Here is a 1,036-nt window from a genome sequence, read left to right as displayed (position 1 = left end):
TTATCTTAGAAACCGGAGTACAAGTAGATCCAGTAAAAGTAGAAGCAGTTGAAAAATGGGAAGCTCCAAAGACTCCGTCTAATGTCCGTAGCTTTTTGGGTTTGGCAGGTTACTACCGGAAGTTTATTCAAGACTTTTCTAAAATAGCCATGCCATTAACCAAATTGACTCAAAAGAATGTTAAGTTTCAGTGGGAAAAAAACAACAAGAAGCTTTCCAACTATTAAAGGATCACCTCTGTAGTGCGCCGGTGTTAACTCTACCAGATGGATCCGAAGACTTTGTGGTATACAGCGATGCTTCAAAGTTAGGATTAGGATGTGTTCTGATGCAGAGAGGAAAAGTGATTTCTTATGCATCAAGACAAATGAAGGATCATGAGAAGCAGTATCCGACTCATGATATGGAGTTAGCTACGATAGTATTCGCTCTAAAAATCTCGAGGCATTATCTTCTGGGAACAAAGTGTCAAATTTACACAGATCACAAGAGTCTACAGCATYTGTTCAGYCAGAAARATTTAAATATGCGACAGCATCGGTGGATTGAACTTGTTAATGATTACGACTGTGAAATCCTTTACCACCCAGGAAAAGCCAACGTGGTAGCTGACGCTTTAAGTAGAAAAGAAAGGAGCGGAACTATTAAAACGGTGGCAATGAGAATAAGTTTAGTCCCTTATATTCATAAAGAAGTTCTGAGATGTTAGAAGGAAGCTATGAAAGAAGATCTTATCAAATCAGAAAGGTTGGGTAAGATAATTTCAACCTTGGAACCAAATGACAAGGGAATTATGTGTTTTCAAGGGTGAATTTGGGTACCATATTTTGGAGACATCCGAAGTATGATATTAAATAAAAGTCATAAGTCCCGATATTTTATCCATCCAGGCACCAATAAGATGTATAGAGATTTGAAACCCTTTTATTGGTGGCCAGGATTAAAAAGAGACATAGCTCGATATGTGGAACAGTGTCTGACATGTTTACAGGTTAAGATTGAACATCAGAAGCCGTATGGAAGTCTTCAATCGTTA

Source organism: Cynara cardunculus (genome assembly GCF_001531365.2).
Source record: "Cynara cardunculus var. scolymus isolate 2C chromosome LG 5, CcrdV1, whole genome shotgun sequence".
NCBI lineage: Eukaryota > Viridiplantae > Streptophyta > Magnoliopsida > Asterales > Asteraceae > Cynara > Cynara cardunculus.
The sequence above is the reverse complement of the archived record's forward strand: the minus strand, read 5'-3'. Positions refer to the sequence as shown.